The following is a 7500-nucleotide window of genomic DNA, read 5'->3' as shown; positions in this document are numbered from 1 at the left end:
TCTTCCCTTTTACGATCCCTCTTGATCGAAAACCTACGCCACCCCTTTTTTTTGTATCTTTTGTTTTTTGTTTTTTTCATCCCCCAAAAGAAAAGCTCTACCTTGTAACTTGTCCCATCTGTGTGCAGCCCTGTGTGGCCAATAAAGAAACTTATCTATCTATCTATCTATCTATCTATCTATCTATCTATCTATCTATCTATCTATCTATCTATCTATCTATCTATCTATCATCTATCTATCTATCTATCTATCTATCTATCTATCTATCTATCTATCTATCTATGCATGTATGTATGTATGTATGTATGTATGTATGTATGTATGTATGTATGTATGTATGTATGTGTGCGCGTGTATGCATATAAATAGATGGATATAAAAAGAGAGGCAGAGGGAATGAAAGAAACAGTGTGAAGGATATTCTTTTCTACTTTACGTACAAGGCTCGAAACTTTTTGGGAAGGGTGCCAGTAGACTAGATCGACCCCAGTACTCAACTGGTACTTAATTTATCGACCCCTGAAGGATGAAAGGCAAAGTCAACTTCGGCGGAATTTGAACTCAGAAAGTAACGACAAACGAAATACCGCTAAGCATTTCACCCGGCGTGTTTAACGTTTCTGCCAGCTCGCCGCCTTAGTGTGAAGGATATTGATAACTCTACGAAGAGAAAGAAAGAAGTCGGCAAAGAATAAGTAGGAAGAAAAAGGAGGGCGAAGGTTAAATTTTATTCAGACTAGTTATGAAGTCATCATAATGATTAATGGAAAGAAAAATGGCGTTTTGGTTATACTTCCGGTTGAACAGCCAATGTCTGGTTTTGACACTGACACGTGATATTACATTTATGGAATCTTTGCCAATTTTGTATATTTGTTTTTGTCTTTTAGGAATATTTTAGAATGCAATTTTTCTCTTTCACTTTAAAAATAGCAGTTTGAATACAGCAAAAAATATTACCATTAACCAGATGTTTCCGAAGGTCTTCTCCTCACGCTCTTATTTCCAAGGAAATAAGAAAAAATATATGCAAAACAGTTGCTGGTAACGACATGTCTTTTACTAATGTTTAACATCCGAAAACGTGATTCCACGATTCATTCTATATCAGACTTTTCCTTCTCCTTTCTCCCCATCAACATTACAACTACAAAAATTGCTGAGAGATAATCATCATACGATGTTATTTGTTTAAAATATATATAAAAAAGATTGATATGAGAAGGGACTTTCGAAGAAATCAAAAACGGAGAGAGGGAAATGACGAAAGGACATAATAATAATAATAATAATAATAATAATAATAATAATAATAATAATAATAATAATATAATAATAATAATAATGATGATGATAATGATGATGATAATAATAATAATAATAATAATAATAATAATAATAATAATAATAATAATAATAATAATAATAATGATAATAATAATAATAATATCAATAACCCTCTCTACTATAGGCACAAGGCCTGGAATGTTAGAGGAGGGGAATAGTGATTACATGACTAATACGTATTTTATCGGCCACCAAAAAGGATGAAAAGCAAAGTCAATCGCGGCGACTTGAACTCGGAACGTTAAGACGGACAGAATGTCGCTAAGCACTTGGCTCGGCGTGCTAACGATTCTGTCAGCTGACCATATCATCATCATCATCATCATCATTATTATTATTATTATTATTATTATTATTATTATTATTATTATTATTATTATTATTATTATTATTATTATTATTATTATTATTATTATTATTATTATTGAGTGAGAGAGCAGTGCATGCCATCAAAGTGACGCTGAGTTAAAATATACGAGGCCCAGTATACCCATCATGACAACCCGTCTGATAAGGGTACACAAGGCACATGCATCACAACCATATATGCGCGACATGGTGATCTTTATCAAGATAAACAGCGCAAGACCTTGCAGGTAGGGCCCAGTTAGAAATTTCTTCTGGTCTCTGAATAAGGATTGTTTAAGGATGTTGAACGAACCACCTATGTGTCCAGAGGTGAATTATCCAAACCTCTAAGAATTCCTTTCAATACACGGCTGTGATGTTCCCTCACTACTTCTGCTCGTGATCAGAGATGCACATAACGCCAACCACATGGTCAACTGGTTAAGGTCAAACAACTGACAAGCAAATCTGTGGTATTGAGCTGAATATTTGCTGTAGCCCATCTTTTATATCAATTATTATTATTATTATTATTATTATTATTATTTATAGTAATGATTTCAAATTTTGGCACAAGGCCAGAAATTCCGGAGGAGGTGGTTAAGTCGAACACATCGACCTCATCATTCAACAGCTACTTATTTTAACGGCCCGAAAGGATGAAGGGTCGACCTCAGCAGAATTCGAACTCAGAAGGTCCAAACATCGCCTGGCTTCGAGTACCAATACACAACTTCATGATCTTAAATCCAACACACTAACCACCAGATCACGCGCTTTCACCATGAATCTCGGTCATTTTCAACGAGGAGTATTCATTTTGATCAACTTGACAACCTACTTCATGAAACAAGCGACACATACAATCTTTAACTAATCCTCAAGCGGGATAAACGTAATACAGAGCATAAGAAGGCAGGACCTACAATTTTGCCCGTAAAGGATGAATTGACTCACTGCTGAGGTAAAACGTATTTGGCCAAGATTCCGTAGGCTGGAATTGAACGCGAATCCTCGTAATTGCAAAGCAAATTTCTTAAGCATTCCACTATGTTAGACTCCACATACATACATACATACATACATACATACATACATACATACATCCATACATACATACATACATACATACATACATAAGCGCGCACAGACATATATATATATAATATATATTTATGCACACTCACACACAAATACATATATAATTGTACATACAATTATATATGTATGTATGTTTGTATGTATGTGTGTATGTATGTATCCATACATACATACATAATGTATGTATGCATGGACACACACACACATATACGTATATATAAATACATCTATATATATATGGTACATATTACATATATGAATGTGTCACATGTATATATATATATATATATATTATATATATATATATATATATATATATATATTATATATATAATATATTATATATATATATATAATATATATTATATATATATATATATATACATATATACATATATATACATATATAACGGGAAGCTTTATGAAAATAAACAAAAGACGAAGGCAGGTGGAAAACAAACGAACAATTGTATTAGTATGGCGCTCAGGAAATATAAATAAAACAAGTCTTTAACGTTTCGAGCCTACGCTCTTCAACAGAAAGATACACAGAGAGAGAAAAACACAGAAAGAAGGAGAGAAAAAAATGCGTGCAGTAGCTAACGAATCAACATGGCGATCTGATTTCGGCCAGAGGTCAAAGATCAAACATGAGACGCGAGAGCGAAATAAGGGGAGATAATAGGGTGATAAAAGGGTTGAGGGACCAGCTAATAGTGCGTAGGAGGGGTCTGGATGTGTGTATGTATAGGGTTGGTGTATGTATTAGTATGTATAAGGGTGTGTGTGTGTGTGTGTGTGTGTATGAGAGAGTATTAGTGCGTAGGATTGGTCTGGACGTGCGTATGTATGGGGTTGGTGTATGTATTAGTATGTATTAGTATGTATTAGTACGTATTGCTATGTATAAGAGTGTGTGTGTGTGTATGAGAGAGTATAAGTGCGTATGCGGGGTCTGGACGTGTGTATGTATAGGGTTGGTGTATGTATTAGTATGTACTAGTATGTATTAGTACGTATTAGTATGTATTAGTTGGTGTGTGTATAGTATGGCACATCATATGTGATGTGATGTTAAAGTCATGTGGTGTAGTGATATGTATATATGTATATATATATGTATATATATATATATAGTATATATAATATAATATATATATATATATATATATATATAATATATATAATATATATATATATATTATATATATATATAAATATATATGTACACATTCTTTCATCCTGGAAATCCGTCAAATGCGTGTTTAAAATCTAATTCCTAAGTTCTCTGCGATATCTTAACAAGATAGCCATGCATATAATGTATGTTACTTACAAACTACTTGAAACATTAAATGTAGCCTTAGAAATATGATTACATTTACCAACACCTCTCGAAACAACCATTACCTATAATTTTCGTTGTGTATACATATAAGTAGAAGTGCATATGAGTATGTATTAGATATCTGCATTTATTAACGCGCATATAGATATACTTAAAAACTTACTGACACATATATAAACACTTATGGCGACTCCTTCTTGTTCTCAGATATTTGCTGTCTTAAGGCGGCGAGCTGGCAGAAACGTTAGCACGCTGGGCGAAATGCGTAGCCGTATTTCGTCTGCCGTTACGTTCTGAGTTCAACTTCCGCCGAGGTCGACTTTGTATTTCATCCTTTCGGGGTCGATAAATTAAGTACCAGTTACGCCCTGGGGGTCGATGTAGTCGACTTAATCCGTTTGTCTGTCCTTGTTTGTCCCCTCTGTGTTTAGCCCCTTGTGGGTAGTAAAGAAATAGGTATTTCGTCTGTCATTAGGTTTTGAGTTCAAATTCCGCCGAAGTCGACTTTGCCTTTCATCCCTTAGGGCTTAATAAATTAAGTACCAGTTGCGTACTGGGATTGAGTTAATCGACTGGCCCGCTTCCCCAAATCTCGGGCATTGTGCTTAGAATAGAAAAGAAAAGATATTTGCTTCCTCGTTGTCAAAGTAATTTTTGATTTTCCAACCATGACCTTTGAGATGACTACTCAGTTCCGTTACAGATTCGTATGCTTTGATGCATCAGTAACAAACAAGTTGTAATTTACTGTGTGGTTCCAACTGGTCAGGTAGGTCTGCACACATCACCGCTTTTCCATCACCATAGGTCTCTCAGTAGATGGAATGACAAATGAGGTCACCGCACAGAAACATCTGGACGCCATCGGGTTATAGTTATAATCATCTGTAGAACAGGAGCACCACTCCCTCATTTTCCCTGGTCAGTACCCAGTGACTGGCCGAAGCGAGATGACCAGTAACCACGCGCAACCATAGGATTTATATTCAGAGTGCATACAGGCATAAATATTTTTTCAGAATCATACTAGTGTCCAGTGAAAGCAGGTGACCGAGCGTTTAGTGTATTGAGACCTAAGGTCGTACGTTAGGTCTCTCGATCGGGCGACGTGTCGCCTCCTTGAGCAAGGCAATTTATTTTACGTTGCTGCAGTCTACTCAGTTGAAAATGGATACCATCTGACTACTGGTGATGTCCTCTTTCCTTCCAGTAGTTAGATTCTCAATGTTCTGCATACACAAATATATTTGCACACACACATACACATCCATCTATCCATTCATTCATTCATCTATCCATCCATACATACAAGCTTGTATACACACCCAAAGTGCAACCGAATACATAGGCTGTGTCTTTGGAAGACATCACGCATGTGTTTAGCAGCTGTCCTAAAATGTCTTCACAGCACGATGTTTACAAAAACATCTGCAAAAAAAAAAGACTCTTCTGAAATAAACTCAGAAAATCCTTCTGTTATGGAATACATTCTTAAACACCAACTCAAGGAATACTGGTGGAATATTCCCATCAAAACCTCTGCCAAATGTAAATATAGCAGGCTGGATATTGTTGTTTGGGACAGAGGGGCAAAGGTATGTAGCATCATAGAGGTCAGCTGCCCTGCAGATAAAAATATTTCTTTGAAAATCAAAGAAAAAGAGGGTATCTATGGACAACTGCTTCGAAACCTCCAGCTTCTATATCCAGACTATGAATTCATATTCATAGCAATAATAATTGGAGTACAAGGTTTTGTTAGTAAATGCTTAAAGGAGAATCGGGATAAACTGAGATTTTCAGAAAGAAAAATTGACCGGCTAATTCATACATTACAAGTGCAATCTGTGATGGAGCAGTACAAATATGCAAGACTTTTCTCGAGTTCCAAATGCGAATTTGTCTGTCTTAACTAGATCCCAAGGATAGAGCCTTGCATCTTTGTTGGAAACCGGCTTCCTCCTTAATGGAAGATTTATAACAATTCAAAAATTGAAGAGATATACATACATACATACATTCATATATACATATATACATTATTACATACATACATACATACATATATATACATATATATATATACACACACACTCATACATACGTATATAAAAACGTGCATAGATACATATCCGCACATACATAAGTACATAAATGTATACATAATACATACATTCATACATACATACAAACATACATACATACAAACATACATACATACTTATATTTATGTAAAACATTCCGGAGATTCTTCATTTGAGGTTTCTGGGTGAACAATGACACACAGCCATACACATGTGGAATACAAATGAACATACACAGAAAAGCAGTAATGGAATATGCACTTGTGTATAGTTGTGACACGCGTGCGCACAGGTGCACGTTTATCAACACATACACATATACACAACAAACATATGAAGGTCTTGAAGATTGCAAAAGAAAAAAAATCTAAAATATAACCCCAAATACACGCACGACGCACACATACACAAATTATGAAGATCTCTTCGCATGAAACCATTGGTAGCTTTGTTAATAAAGCACAATGCGGTGTTGAGCTCTCATTCTTATTCTTCGAAAGTAATACACAACAACAATATATATATATATATAAATATCAATATATATATATATATATATATATATATATATATAGATATATATATATATGCATACATACATTTAAGATAGAGAACACACCCAGAATACACACAGATATTTATGTTTAAATCGTATTATGCTATTTGATGACTATCCCTGAGTATAAAGAAATCTGACAAGAAGTTATAACTGCCATCATTACCATAGCTACTGCAGCAACAAAAGTGGCAACAGTAAAAAACGTAAAATACTACAATAAAAACAACATAGGAAAAAAACATTTTCAAAGTAAACAAAACATTATGTATAAGAATACTAAGAAGCGTAAACAAAGACCACACTGTACCCTCAAAGACCACTAACGCTCACTTTCTTTGTCTTCACATCCACCATCACAACTTACTAATGCGACTACTATCACGACTGCAACAATCATGACAACAATAAAAACATCATGCAAAATAAATAAATGAAATAAATAAAGAAGAAAAAATAATAAAACCCTCAAAACGAAAGTGAAAATAAAAACTGCTACAAGAACAACAACAGCAAGAGAAGCAACAAAACAAAAAAAGAGCTACCGTCAACATCAACTAAATATAATACATTATATGAAAAGTTATTCGCCTCTCTGTATAAATACATATTAAAGAAAATAAAAGATAGACAGTTCTAAAGATATATATTTTTAAATAGCTAACTCTTAATACATAATGCAAGACATATCACGCACGGGTTTATGTTGCAAT

The sequence above is a fragment of the Octopus sinensis genome, unplaced genomic scaffold (assembly GCF_006345805.1).
Source record: "Octopus sinensis unplaced genomic scaffold, ASM634580v1 Contig19618, whole genome shotgun sequence".
Lineage (NCBI taxonomy): Eukaryota > Metazoa > Mollusca > Cephalopoda > Octopoda > Octopodidae > Octopus > Octopus sinensis.
The sequence above is the reverse complement of the archived record's forward strand: the minus strand, read 5'-3'. Positions refer to the sequence as shown.